At 36.2% G+C, this 15,191-nt stretch overlaps 1 long non-coding RNA gene across 4 annotated transcripts in view; it reads right to left on the reverse strand.

Annotated features, from left to right (window-relative positions):
• Positions 1-15,191, reverse strand: part of LOC127565152 (uncharacterized) — a 47,368-nt gene that overhangs the window by 7,467 nt on the left and 24,710 nt on the right. For 3 of the 4 annotated variants that reach the window (XR_007954528.1, XR_007954525.1, XR_007954526.1), the window contains exons 3-4: positions 13,282-13,522; positions 3,685-3,736 (exon numbers count right to left, since the gene is read on the reverse strand). This is a non-coding gene — a long non-coding RNA (uncharacterized LOC127565152). The remainder of the gene's footprint in view (positions 1-3,684; positions 3,737-13,281; positions 13,523-15,191) is intronic. The other variant, XR_007954527.1, reaches the window with a different exon arrangement.

Consider the following 15,191-nt stretch of genomic DNA (forward strand, 5'->3'; position numbering starts at 1 on the left):
ACTAAGTCGACATCAGAAGTTTTCCCTACGTGCCACTTGGCTAATCCCAGTGCTTCACTCAACGACGTATGTGAAGTAGTTTTTGCTGTGGTTTTGGTTTTACCTACAGCCTATTGCTTTTTGCATTTTGCCAGTCGAAAAGTGTTGAAGGCAAGCTTTCGTTTTATGGGTCAAGTCATGCGACTGCTGCTTTTGGCAATCTAGTTTCATTTTTCGGTCTTAAAGTTAGTTAAAGGCAAGTGAAAAGCTGAGCTAACGAAATTTATGCAAATGCTAGAGCTCTATTGCGAGTCCCAAAAATAACTGAAAACAACGTGTAGACAAGGCAAAAGACGACGACGACGACGACAGCAAGAAACGTGCCCAGACATAAATATGTAAAGTAAATTTGCAAAATGAATGCCCAAATTAAATTGACTGCAATTTTATGGGCAAACTACGTGCAAGACAAAGAAAATGGCCAAATAATTTGTTGACCATTGACAAAGCAACAAAAATGTTTTTTTTCTGTTGAAGTCAACCCGAAATTGCCGCTACTTATGAAGTGAAATCTTGAAGATGTATCTAAAGTCTTTTGAACAGTCTAAGTCTAATCCACAGTTTCCTCTCTGAGCTGTGAACTTCTGACAAAAGTTGAAATAAAATAGAAATAGAAATAAAAATAGAACAAGAAAAAAGAAAAAATATGCATTTCATGTTCTTCAAGTGTGTAAATTTACAAAGGGCTTAGAGTTGCCGCAGTTCAAGTTGCAGTTGCAAGATGAACATGCCGCAAAAACTTTTCTAAGCACAAAATGGAAATTGAAGAAGATTTGGCGACAGCTGAATTTTGCTTGCATGTGCAAATCTTGTCTCCAAGTAAAACTATGGATAAAATCTCTAAAACAGCCGATGTCAAGTGACAGCAGCAGGAGGCGCAACTCCTTTGGGAGGAGAGCGAAAAGGAGTTTGCCTCTAAGTTGAACATGTTTATGCGAGTTTTCGTTTGCATCAGCAGTTATTTATATAGAGTAATAGATTTGGGGATTTCAACTTGCAAAGGGCTGAAAATAGAAATAATATCAATATAAACATAAATACAGAATTCAACTTTGCACAGCTTAGTTAATAAATACAAGAGGGAATTCTTCTTCGTTACCATAATAATTTACACAACAACTTCAGCTTCAATGGTCTTTTGAAATTAATTTTCTCACTCAACTCAGCTGCCCTTCGTCCTGCCAGTCGCCAGCTGCGTTGCCCCCGTTGTCAAGGATGCCAATAACCGGAAGGCAGACAACGGATATTTCTCGCCATTTTTCGTGCATAATTAAGAGAAGCAGTAGCAACAGCAGCAGTGGGAAGAAGCTGTTGCAACTTGTTGCAAAGAGGAAACCGCTTTAATCAAATTAGTTAGACAAGTTAGCTGGCTTTTATTAAAGCAGACATTTGCATAAATAAATGAACACGTTTTTGTCTTGATTAATTTGTGCATTTAAACTGCATCAATTCAGTTGCAGTTTGTCTGCTGGATTTCCACAATGAATGAGGAGAAACAGTCATTTGCTGGGGGCAAAAACTACTGGGTCACAACACAAATGGGGAAACCTGGCTGCGTTCATAATTATGCCACATGCTAAACGAAGAGTCATTGACGTGTGAATTACGTTGGTTGCAGGGGAGTTCGAGGTGGGTTGCAGGGTATAATATTTACCCAGATGTCGCAATATCCTGCCGCTTGGCATACACAGCACATCCTGTGCACACACTGCAACAATGCGTGCATGCAATTCCCAGCAGATGAATTAAAAAAAAGTAGAAAAATAGAGAAAAACCTGCAACAGTCTCGTCGTCTGACAACTTGTAAAATAAAGGAAAATTCTGACAGAGAGAGAGAGAGATCGCGAGGTGCGAGCGACGCTTAGCCATTGTGTAAGTGCTGTAGGCTAAATAGCTAGGAAACTGCGCTAAACAGCAAAAAATTAAAAGAAAGCACTTGCAACTTAAAAAGACAACAGAATAGCGCCCCAAGCATTTACATTCATTCATTTAAGTCGCAAGCGATACAATGTCCAACACTTTGTTGCAAGTGTTTGTTAAATGATTTTTGGCCCGAGAGATTTAAAGCTCAGCAGACTGCACAGCGATAACAGCTAGACGACATCAAAGGACAGTCGGACAAGCCCAAAATGACCCAGTTAAATAGACATAACATAACAAAGCTCTACAACGCTCTTTGTAAAGTAATGCAAAGTAACGTCAACCCTTTTGTTCACTGGCGCCTATTAAATTATTCTTGCGGTTAAGTCTTTGCTCAGCAAATCTAGTCTTTCGCTTATTAAATTGCATGAGACTGAGAATTGTTGTCTGTCTGCTTGTTGACTTAAAGCTTAAGCATATTCCAAGTTGACAACAAATATCACTGAGATAATGATGTCCGCAGCAACTAACCTAGTTTCCTTCCATATAACAAACTTTGTCCAGCGCATTGGCTCTGCAGTTGCGACGACCGCCAACTGATTAATTTTCAAATTTGCATGCTAATTTATGCCGCGTAACGATGCAAAGCAGCTAAAGCTAACTATAATGCGGAATACCTGAGCTCCTCAGCATAGCTATTTTATGTGGCCATAAGTATGGTATGTGAGCAACCCGCTGAGTGTAAGGCTTTGGCTTGGAAAAAAGAAGGAATCCTAGCTGCAAATGAAAATCTCAGCGGGAGTCAAGTGTTTGGCCTAGACAACTATGTTTCACGCTGCATAAGTATACGCTGCGTATGAGTTGTTTATCGTAGTGCGACGCCAAACGAATTTATGACTTGAGCTGAGGTTTACCGCAAGAATCAGTCTCGTATTTATTTAGGTTTATGCGTTCATGGATCAAAAGAAATATTGGCAATTTTAGTGCGACAGACGCGAATTGCATTTGGCTTTGTCCAAGCAATTAAATTATATGGCAAAAGCATAAAAAAGTGTAAGTAAAAGCTCTGATTGTTATGCTCTGTAATAGCACACAAAGTGAGTTGGGGGCCGAGTTTACTTTGGCCAAGAGTTAATGCATTTTTAGTCCTGTGACTGCATAGGCCAAGGGCATTTGCCAACTAGTCGCAGCTTTTGACCGTCCCGTTGAGTGTTCTTTGTGCACTTGTTTACCCAGTCGACTGTTTACGCATTTACTGCCCCTCTCTCTCTCTCTTTCATCCTTTCGCTCTCTCTCTCTCTCTTTCACCCTCTCTTATGCTCACTTTCTGTGCCCCAATGTGCCACTTCTTGATGCATTCATTCAAACACGTTGTATTTGAATTTCACTCGTTGTGCAGTCATGTATTTTATGACCTACTGTCGGCGAATAAACTCTCGCACTCGCATTTCTAAGGCACAGCCCACAGCCTGCTGTCCGTTGACCTTTCAAGCTTGTTAGCCTTGGGTCACCATCAACAATATGATTCAAATAATTGCACGTTCCAATTGGCCTTTTTAGTGGCTGCTGCTGCTGCTGGGGCTGCATTTTCATACAATTTCTTTGTCATTTCTTCAGTTTGCTTAGTGTTCCACTGTTTGTTGTCGTCGTCAATGTCAGTTGTCACTCAACTCGCTGGCCTAACTATAAACACTATGTAGTATAATGGCATTCCTTTTGTTGCAGCTGCCGCTGACGTGGCTATCTGACAGTTTGAAAACAATATGACAAAACAATGGCACAAACCTTTGAGAAGAAATTTTGCCGCTGTCCACAGCAATTTCATCGTCTTTAAAAACTGAAATGAAAATGAAGAATTCTATGGAGTTAGTAATTAGTGTGGGAGTGGTTTTGCATATGTGGTGTAGAATCATGTTTCAGCCCTGTATATTGATGAAATCCTAGACAACGATGGGGAAGCAGTTCATATGAAGAGACCTAGTTCAAATGAGCAGGCATATGTAGATAGCTACTGGTTCATTTGATCTGAATGAGTTAGGATTTGCGATGTTTCGATGTAGTATGTACATTGACTTATTACAAATTTGTTTTAAATAAAATGTAAACTCTATTAACTAACTTTATGATATATTACAAGTAACAAAACTACAGTTCCCATTTTGAGAAAAAAGAAAACAATGCGGTATTTATTTTAAAATATACCAATTTAATATAATATATTGCAAAAATAATAAAATTACTATACTACTAATTCAATATATACCATTCAGTGGAAAATATACTAAATCCTCTGAGATACCTCCACCTACCTGCTACATAAATTTTCTGGATTGATAAAGTTATAATACCCTTATACCCCATGGATAGTGGGTATAAAATATACATATATGTAAGTAATATATTATGTAATATGCAAAACTTAATTTGAAAATCATTTCTTGAAATTAAGTTTCGCCACCAAACTAAATGCTATTTAATCGAACTCTATTCTTATTTTACTGATTGATTTCATGTACTTAGTTGGTCCTGCAGCAGTACTTCATTTCCGTAAACAAACATGACGCATGATACCGACTGCTTACATACATAATTGCAGAGGACATGTGACCTTTCGCCGGTTGTGATGATTAATGCTGCTGCCTGGCAAGACGATGCCAGGCACGTGTAATGTGAAATATGCGAGATTTAATTTAGCTGCCTCCCTCCCTCCCGCTGTCAACGGTGTTGTTTGCCACTTCCATTAGCAGACCTTTAGCTGCAGAGACGTTAATTTACACCCATCTCGTTGGTTGTTTGCATAAATCAGCGTTGCGTGCACTGAAGTGGTGTCAAGTTAGAGTGTGGAGAGCAGAGAGTGAAGAGTGAAGTGAAATCACCTGCTGAAGTCTCAGCTATACAGCGCAAATCCCGAGCTATGCTTAAAGCCGCAAAAATCCGGGAAGCTCGTTAAGCGGTTGCCGCTCATTTTCGAGTTGAACCCTTTCTAACTGGAGTGTGAGATAGAGAGAGAAAGAAAGAGAAAGAGACTAAGCCACCTGGTTGAATGTAGCGTATGCTGCCACACACTCTCCCACACACATGCGAGTATTACACGGCTCGGGGACTTACAGCTGGTTTGCTGAATGGTTTAATCCTTTTAGCTCAGTAATTTTGAGTGTCAGTTTTAATGCGGGAACACCTTGTGCTCATTTGTTGAATTACAGCATAATGAGTTGATGTCGAGTTTTCATTCTCGTTCTTATTCTGACTTCGTTCTCGCTTCCGCACTTGAAACCAAACTCAAACTCTCTCAACCTTTCAAGGCGTAGCAAACGCTTTTCGCTAACTGCAATGCAATTGCTAACTCTGTGTTTAGAAGGGCTTGATTAAAAACAGCAGCCAAGTTAATTAATATACCATTTAAGTATAAATTAAATTCTCAGACTTTGTTCAACATAATTGGCATTCAAATGGTTGTCGAAGGCAATGCATAAGATTTGCATGATTAGCAAAATCTTTTGCCAACTGCACGATAATTAGAATAAAGACTGAAATATATCAGCAAACATCTAGAATGATAGCGAAGCAATTTAAGTAACTCATTCAGTTTACTGGGCACGTTTTTGGCATAAATTAATTGCTAAAAATAACTGATTGTCATTGACATGCCGTCATCCATGCATCAAGCACAACGTCACGACACAGGAATATACAATCTCCCCTCTTTTGGCATAACTTTCAGTCGTCGAATGTGGCACATACGCATAATCAATGACGCTGAAACTGGCAGGGATTCCCGATTTTGGCTACATTCATGGCTTTTTTACATTTCTGCATCATTAAGTAGCACAGCATGTCGAGAATATGCTAATAACTGGCACACACACACACACACTTGATCCGGCTTCAATGTGAAAGGATGAGACGTTGCGCATACGCCAGGTTGTGCGCGTGGAGAATATACTATTTCCTTCTTGTTCTTGTTGTTTTATTGTGTAAAACAATGCGAAAGCCCCTAATCGCTTTGCCATTTAAGCCATATAAAAAGGATAGAGCTGTTTTGCATTTCCCCTGAAGTAGGCAAAGCATTTATTTCGTTTTTATTCGCCAGGCTTATTTATGCAGATGCGAAAAAAAGACAAGTATTGTGTATTATGAAATTTTCTGCCAGCATGCCTTAAAAGTCTTCACCTGCGTTGAATTGTGATTTACATAGGGATATAAATAGCACTATGAAAATTGAGAGAAATATGAGAACGCGTTTCATATTTTGCGTGTCAACAAATGAATTGTACTCTTCTGGCTTTTATTTCTCCCAATTGAATATCGTTGAATTTCATGTTTGGTTTTATTGTCGTTTGACTGTTGCCATTGCCGGCTGAATTTTAATATTTTTACCTTGCGTATTTTTACACACAACAAAGAAGCCCTGCGGCAAACGAAATGTGCTCAAATAACCAACAGGAAATTCGGACTCAGCCTTTACCAATTCAATCACAAAATATAAATTGCCTGTATACAGAAAACATTGATTTCGGTTTATCTCCATGACAGCATTTGTTCAAATTAAATCATCCCCAGAAATATTATTTACATGCGCCATCAATTTTTTTTTTGTTCTTCATCATCTTCTTCTGAGCGTTTTTCTTTTAGACTGTAATTAAATTTAAATTGAGCCTGAAGCGATGGCTGAGCACATTTTCATGTAACATGAAAAACGTTGCCAGGCGTTGCAGGCAGGCTTATGAAACCTGTAAGCTTTAATTTGATCAGGGTTATTTGGCAGCGACTGTCAAATGCTTAAGCTGCAAAGCGATTCTCAGAAGCTGATGAAAATTGGCTATTTAAATGGGAATTTTATAATATTGAACATTAAAGAAATCGATGCAGGTAACACATCAATTGAGAATAAGTTAATTGAAATTTTCTTATTTAGTTATTCTTTGTAGTCATCAAATATTTTCACTATTGATGGTATTTCAAGAAACCGTAGACATTAGAAAAAACATTTAATGTAGTAGAAATACACTGAAAGAATAAAAGTACTAAAATCTTGAATCAAAATGTGTAATCTATTGTTGAATCTAGATTTTTTCCTCTCTGTGTAGAAATAAAGTTGAAATTACTAATCACATCTAATAATGTCCTTAAAATTATTGTGTGCAACTGTTACTATGGAGCATCTTGTTGACTGAGTTGATACAATTTCAATTAGAACTTTCAAAGTGAAAACCAATCTGCTGATAGACAAAGAGAAAGTCTTACAATAGTCTTCACACTTTTTCATCAACGACTTAAAGGAAATTGCTATGAACTATTCAACGAAAACTCACATTGTGTTTTGATTGCCAATCAATCAGGCTTAACGGCTCGTATAAATTAATTACGACAGCACACTTTATAGGCATATATACCAAGGGCAATGTATTATATATATATACTATATAGTATAGTATGATTATCCACATCATAAATGAACAACATTAGTGAAAGAAAAGTTTGAATTAACTGAAATTAGAAAACATTGTTATTATTATTATTATTTGGCCATGACAATTTAATACATTGAAAACACAACGGCCTTAAAAACATAAGAAAGTATAGTTTAGGAATACTCTAATTATGCTTGCTGCAAGGTATGTTTTAGTCTATCATTCTGTAGATCATCTTCTATATTGCCTTACTAAAATGGCACTCGGATCCGCTAGCAATCGAAAAGAAAACAAAAGCGCTGGAAATGGAAAAATCGTTGATTTTGCGGTCAACACAAAAAATTGTTCTCTCTCGACTGCGTGCTCTAGAGCACGTATGATTCATCTGCATGTGTGTGAGTGTGTGTGTGTGTGAGTGGGAGAGAGTGTGCGTGTGCAAGTCTGTCTGTGCGCTTGTTTACGTTTGATTTGGCTGCCTTTCTGCGTATTTGCATATTTGCATAGGAAGTAGAAATGGGTCTGTACAGCAGAAGCGACCACGCAGCATTTTGCCACCCAGTTTCAATTGCTTTTGCTGCCCCAAAATGGAATTCAGCTTTTGCTTCGTGCTTGAAACAAAATAATGGGCGTGGCACTTGCGGTGAACTCACAGTTCTTTTCAGCTCCTACTTCTGCTGCTTGGTCAAACAGCGTTTATTTTTCCAATAGCTGAACGGAAAACCACGCTTTTAGTACGCGACCTGAGCCAATTAAAGCTGTCGACTTGCTGCTGTTGTTGTGTCTGGCAAAGTACACAATCACACACACAACCTTGAATGGTGTTAAGAGTGGCGCACAACCGAGACGCATAAACAAATGAGTAAGTGACATTTCAATAAGTGCCACTTGACATGAAGCTGAAGCTGAAGTGTCAGTTGTGTCAAGAGTGCCAGAGGCACCGCCGGATCTCTATATATGTAGTCCTCATACGGGATGCAAACAGAAAGGTATTTATACTTACGAGCGGCACTGTCAAAGCTGCTGTCAACTCAATTTCGTTTAACTTTTCACAATACAGCAAATACATTTGTAACTAAACGAGAGCAACAAATGTGAAAAGGTTTTTAAGACTCTAACTATGAGCATGTTTACTTGCTAACGAAATGTGGGATATACTAAACATTTAAACGAAAAGGAAATATGGTTTTATTAATTATAAAAATATATATCACCGATATACTTACAGACTTTAGTTGACTTATGCTTTGCCTCTATTATGGTCTAACGTCTTGTAGTCTAACCTAACCTAAGCTAATATAACGTAACAAAACCTAACCTAACCTAACCTAACCTGTGAAGCTTTAACTAAAAATTAAATATGATATTGTTAATCATAGAATTATTTTATAATTATTTGCTATTAAATTTCTATAAATTGTAAGTGTATTTAATAGTCGGTATAATATTCCCTTGACAAATATTAATTTGTATTTTTGTGTGACGTTTGCTTTCGCTTCTGGCTGCCACATCATCATCATCATCATTTGCCAATGAGAACATTAATACATGAAAAAATACATGCATGTTTATATTCAGACATGCGAATAAAGCCAACAGAAATTATTTAAAAACGGGTCGTAAAAAATATGTATGTACTTTCAATTTAGCAAATTCAGCAGTTTGCAGACATGTGTCACCTTTTTGGAATACTTTGTTTAATTTCTCGTTTTTTACAAATTGCGGTTATTATTACGAGATTTTTATTGTTGTGACAACAGCACACACATTTTTTTATGGGACATTTTTAATTATTGTCTGCGGTTGCTTGCTCAATAATTTTAAATATTGTGAAAAACAATTGTTGTATAAAAAAATATTAAACTCAAATATTTGAAATATTTTGTATTTAGATAATTTAATTGAAATTTCATTTTTTAAATTGATTTCTCTATAATGTAAATTTAAATTCATTATTTAGTTGATTACTTGCTGGCTTGTAACAGCATGAAATCAGTAATTAATGTTGGCATTTGACAGATGATTTCAATGATTTAAGTCACAACTGGAAGCCAGAAAACGAACGTGCGTAAAAATATAAGCCACGTGTTGTGGCATGCCACACGTGTGTTGTATGGCTAAAATGACTGATGGCTTTGAAGCAAGTCACATTTAATGCGAACGGCATCAAACAAAGCTCCAGTGTCTTAATGACTTTGAAATTGTTGCCCCACAATGAATATATGTATATACATACATATAAGGACGAAAGGACGAACAAGACACCAAGAAAATATTTAGAATGTGGCACGTGAGCTGTTTGTTATTTTGAAGGCAACACGTTGTGCTCTATTTACGTGATTCGCTCTCCTGCGGCCAGCTGATGGCAAATTAATTTCTCAAGCCCTTCTCTGCATTTCAATAAATTGTCCAACCAGGCGTATGATTCATACGCAGTGTTGGAAAGGAACCAACTCGAATTAGATGAAATCATAACGACAATATTTGTTTATGCTGACTTCATCAGTTCGAATATTCCGATTGTCCTAAAGCAATCAATCGTATTGACAAATGACCGTTGAGTAATGAACATCATCAACTTATCGAAAAGCTCCAATAAAATTATTACGATTGCATTGCCTCTGGAGTCTAGACATTAAATTAGACGCCAGACACAGAGTCTAAGTCTAAGTAAATATTGGTTAACAGCAGCTGCCAGACATGACCAGAAAACACAATTTAATCTGTTTGCGAATGCAAATGTACTCAACATAAATTTCGCTCCAATTTTCAATAAAATGAACAATAATTTCGCGCACACAAAATAATGTGAAAGCCGAGCAACCGAACTCACCGACCAGGGGGGCCATTAAATTTGAATTTATTTGAGCCTAAACCGGAGGTCGAAACGAATTTACAAATTGATTACGCTAATTTTGTGGCTCAACAAGAAAAATAAATTAAATACGCCCACGAGAGATGCGAGCGTCGAGATTCATTCAAAAACAATTTGTTGTCAATTTAAAAGTGCCAAACACAAATAAAATGAAATCTAAATTGCTGCGTTAGATGACAAAGAAAATTCGGTTCTACTTGAGCGCAACAAAATGTAATCAATAGTGAATTTAAGAGGCGAAAAGCTGAGTTATTAATTCCGAATTTGACTACATTTTTGGTAAATCATTTAAGCATTTAATCTAACAGATAACAGTCTCAGTTATTTCAGGTTTTGCATATAATTAGAAACAACAACATTGATTACTTTTTACTTAGAAATAATTATGTTTCTTGTGTGATTAAATATATAAAAGTGATAAATAAAGTTTTCTCAATTGAATCTTTTCTAAGGAACCAAAACTTTATACCCTGACAGACCTGCGAATTTGTGTGCCCAGGAAAGCTAAATTAAAAAGAAGCTAAGAGCAAAAATGTACAATTGCGATTCAGAAAACAAAGGTAAAAACTGAAAAAATACGAGAGTAATCACAAGTCATAACACAAACACCAACCTGTCAAAGAGATTTGCATCGCAGCTAATGACATGTATTCAAATTCAGTCACAAATATGATAAAAATCTTTTCACAACTTTTTACTTTCACGCAGGACAGAAGAAATAAATGCTTAATAATTTTCTAATCCAAATTAAAGTTTTGCTTCGCTTGCAACGAATGGGAAAAAACAAATCGAACTCTGTATCTTTGGTTAGAACAATTTATCTGTCTGGCTGCTCTGTGGCATTGTGTGGCTAAAGCTCAGAGGAATGAAACGTCGGGAGCAGGAAACGTTTTCTCTCTGTGGTTTTACGCTGGATAACGACAACAACTTTGCTCTGACATCGTCCAGCCAAAAAACTGAAATGAAAGTAATATTTCAAAAGCGGAAATGTTTTGCCAGTATTGAATCGGAAGGACACAACCAGGAACATTCTCTTTCCCATTGCTCTTTGCCAAAAACTGCACTCACTGTGTGCGTCTCTGTGGATGAATTTGTGATTTGTAACTACTACGAATCGATATTTAATTAAAAGAACCATTTAGTAAGAAGTTTTTTTTATACTTATAATTTACAAGTACGAATGATAAACAGAAATATAATAAAATATTTAAATAGAAAAAAGTCACATTTGCTTGTGACGGATTCAACAAAAGTTTTTGATGTTTTTCCTAACTTGACTGCAGAAAAACAATGCAAGTTAAATTGCATGTCAAATGCGAGTATGTGAATACGATTTCAACTTGCTGCACCTGAAAACATCATCAAAAGCGGAAACGGAAGTCCACGAGGAACACAAAGTGAGAGGGGAAAAACACATTTGCGCATATTTGTTTACACAAATTGAACAAGTTCTGCAATAGATTGATGCATGAACTGAACTTTTGCTTATACAGGAAACGAGTTTGATATTTTACGAACTATTATAGATTTATTTTAAAGATGGTTTACAGAAACATTGCCACCTTAAGCACGCATTAGTCAAACCTAAGTCGAAGTTGGTTTATTTACGCATCGAATTGAATTTTTATATGCCTGGCTTAACTTTTAGGTTGTTTTTGGCTATTTGGGCGCAAGGTGAAAGCAACCTGAGCGAAACCCTTTAAATATTTAGTAACCAACCCAGCGACAAACAACAAACAAACAAACAAACAACGGACGATGCTACAGAGCTGTGTGTCAACACAATCAGCATAATAACTGAGGGTCACAACAGTCCCAAGGGCTGCAATAAAAGTGGATTAAATGCAAATATGTGTGGGCTTGTTTTGGGGCCATTCTCTGTTTGGCCTTTGAGGTTATGACCTCTACACACAATACAATCGCGGTCGACACAGCCATTCCCCCAATAGCCATTCCCTCAATACACATTGATCCCTTTAGGAAGGCATATATAGAAGGGCAGTGTGAAAATCAAAGTTCGCAGTGTGCACAAAAGCAAATCAGCTAACGAAAGTGATAACAATTAATACACTTTTACAATTGTAAAAATTAGTTTTCATTTGGAGTAAACTATTACAAGTTATCTATTAATAACTGAACAATATTCTAATTATATCCGCTACCCATATGATATAAGGGTATTATATGGTAACTTTCTTCCTACAGGAAATGTATGTAACAGGAAGCTATTATATACACTTTATAGTAAGTATATATAATATATTCTTGATCTGCATACATTTGCGACATACAATAATAACCATAGTCTTAAATATTTCATTGCGATCAGATAAAAATTTGTAGAAGTTATATAAGAAATACATTTGCATAAGGAAAACGCCTTCTAACTACGCGTCTTATTAGCTTCGATTGATAATCTGGTATATTTGGTATTCTGTAGTATATTTAGAATGTAGAACTACATCGGTATACCCTTATCTTCTAGTATATTTAAGCATTTTTGTGTATATTATTTTGGTATATTTCAAAATTAATACTACACTGAATTACATTGCATGTTAAGCTGCAATGAATTCTCAAAATTGCCAACAATAAAGCGTTCTTTTAGTTTCTACCTTTCGCTCATTTGAAAGTACATCTAAAACTGAAAATATCGAATTCGAAATGAAGTCCATAGCTGACAGCTTTACCGCCAATGTTTGTGCAAGTCTCAAACTCAAATGGCAATTTTATGTCTAACTTGAATTGACTAACTTCAAGTGTTGTCCCACTTGATTTTCCACTCAATAGTTTCAATCTAATGCGAGTACTCAAAGTCATCTTAGGTTTAATGGCGCACACTGGAAGTGCATCTTAAATTTTATCTTTGTTTTTCGCTTCAAAAGTGCAGCATCAGATTAATTTAAACTGTTAGTTGGACTTGGCGAATCTCGAGCACTCGCAGACACTCATAACTATCATTGTTAGTGCCTCTAGCTGGTCATATTGTTTCAATACTCTCTCGCTTCAATGAGGCGTAGGCTGCCAGCTCGACAATTGCCTTAACTGCATGTGAGCGAGAAAAAACTGTCATAAAAAACTGTAGCTAACTTTGCTTACCTCGAATACTCCATTTATCAGTCAGTGTCGAGTTGCTGAATGGGCGTTTTGTCGCTGAATGCAAGCTAAACCGAAAACAAATGGTATTTCGTTGTAGTTGTCTTTTTTGTTTCCCTTTTTAAAGTCGGGTTATTCAAAATGTAATTACGCAAAGTGCAAATAATGAAGCAGACATTCTCGCTTTCTCATCTCTGCAGTAGCAATTCAATTTATACGCATGATAAGCCCAACTTTGTTAAACCTGAAATCAGAGAAAGAAATTGGGATAAAATCAAAGTGAAAGTCATTTGTAATTGGCTCAAAAAAATGAGCAACAATTGTGCAAAAAGCCTCAACGATTGTGGTTAATAACGATATTGAGTAAAAGGAGATTTCCCAAACCCGATTTCCATTTGTCCTAACAAACCATTTACAAACAAAGGGAAGCCTAGTCAGCTTAGGCCCAAAAGTCAAGGTATTGTTTGCAACAAAAAAAAAAGAAAGAAAGAAAAAACTCATATTGCTGACCAACAAACAAAGTTGGCACACAGCAACCTTTGACTTTCGATTCTTGCTTTACTGCCGTTTATACGGTTTCAATTAGAAATTAAAACAATTTTCCATTTCCTTTGATTAGCAATGCTTGAAATGCTCAACAAACAATTTTGGGCCTGCACTTTTAACGGTTCACTTAATTGTAAATGAAAAAGAGGCATCAAGTTAAACAGAACTTAAAGCTATAAGTTATGGCATTTATTTGATTTATCTCTTTTGCATTTTCATGTGCATATTTAATTTGCTGGATTTTCAACTACTTTTTTCGCTTATCTCAACTTGAATTGTCAAGCCAAATGTGCAACTGTAAGTCTAGCAATTAAACCTTTATCAGCACTCACTTTAGCATTAAATGCGGTTAATTCCTGTCATTCAAAGGCCAACAAATGAATTCATATATTAATATTTAAGTACGGATAAAGCTACTATATGTATCGTATTATCGTATTTTAATTTCATATAAATCTTATTCTGAGGTGCTATGAATAAATAATATTCAAGTATCACTTGTATCAATTAAAATATGTCGATGGAAAAATGTTTCATTATCGTGTTTTCAACTTTTCATTTTTCGGACTGACTTTATATATATATATAACGGAAATATGTAAAACATTGGAATGTTTGGTATGCGAGTTTAAGGTGTGATTATTGGCTGTGCTGGTAGATCAAGTTCAGATAGATCTGAGGCTTTCTATGACATCGTATACGTTGTTAAGTCTGGTCACTCTTCTCTTCTCGGTCTCTCTCTCTCTCTCGATTTAGGTGTGGTGTGAGACTGGCACGTGTGTTCAATAAAAGAGAAATGATAATTATGAGATACAAAAACTGTTCTGTATCCACCAGAACTAAATATTGGACGCCAGAACCATGAGCAAGTGACTTGCTTGAGGATGACGTTGGTTCTTCGACATACATTTATTAATTCATATTGATATTATTCTATAATTTGATCTGATTTTCTATACATATTAATCTTCAAGACTGTACAATGCAATGAAACATATTTTCATTGACAGTACTTTATATTATGGTATTATAATTTTAATTACCATTTTTCTGACTGACTAACATTCGTTGAATGCTGTAATCTAATACATCATTATAAGTTCAATTTACTATCAGCTAATACTTATTTAGTGCAGTTGGAACTACAAAGCAATACACATTCTAGGTGTCAAATAGAGGCGTTAATTAGGTAGCTATTAACTGATTCACACCTTTTGATTCACAGCTGGTATAAATCACTCTGTGAGAGCAATGTATATCAGTTTTCAGCGTGCAATTTTCACTTGAGAACAAACACAGCAGACATAAATTTCAACGCATATCCCTGCAAATGTGCCGTGAAATCGATTGACCCCGCCTGAAGGCAG

This window comes from Drosophila albomicans, chromosome 2L, assembly GCF_009650485.2.
Source record: "Drosophila albomicans strain 15112-1751.03 chromosome 2L, ASM965048v2, whole genome shotgun sequence".
In the NCBI taxonomy this organism is placed as follows: domain Eukaryota; kingdom Metazoa; phylum Arthropoda; class Insecta; order Diptera; family Drosophilidae; genus Drosophila; species Drosophila albomicans.